The 265-nt window shown below is 66.0% G+C and overlaps 1 protein-coding gene across 1 annotated transcript in view; it reads right to left on the bottom strand.

Annotated features, from left to right (window-relative positions):
* The window catches only part of ddx23 (DEAD (Asp-Glu-Ala-Asp) box polypeptide 23), a gene marked incomplete at its 5' end in the record, with an annotated part of 16,637 nt that overhangs the window by 13,727 nt on the left and 2,645 nt on the right, over nucleotides 1–265 (bottom strand). The gene's annotated exons all lie outside the window — the stretch shown is intronic.

Genomic DNA, 265 nt, shown 5'->3' with positions numbered 1-265 from the left:
TGTAGGGGGCTGGAGGAGGTGATGGAGATAGGGAGGGGGTGTAGGGGGCTGGAGGAGGTGACGGAGATCGGGAGGGGGTGTAGGGGAATGGAGGAGGTGACTGAGATGGGGAGGTGGGTGTAGCGGTAGTAGACATGGTGTGTGCGAGGTGTGGAAGGTGATGAGGCTTCGATGCCCCACCCCAATGACCACTCCCCCCCCCCCACTCCCACCCCCAACCCCACCCCCAACCCCCACCCCCGCGCCCCCACTTCGCCTGTCCCTG

The sequence above is a fragment of the Rhincodon typus genome, chromosome 15 (genome assembly GCF_021869965.1).
Source record: "Rhincodon typus isolate 14 chromosome 15, sRhiTyp1.1, whole genome shotgun sequence".
NCBI classification, from domain to species: Eukaryota; Metazoa; Chordata; class Chondrichthyes; order Orectolobiformes; family Rhincodontidae; genus Rhincodon; species Rhincodon typus.
Note: the sequence above shows the minus strand (reverse complement) of the source record. Positions and strands in the feature narration are given on the sequence as shown.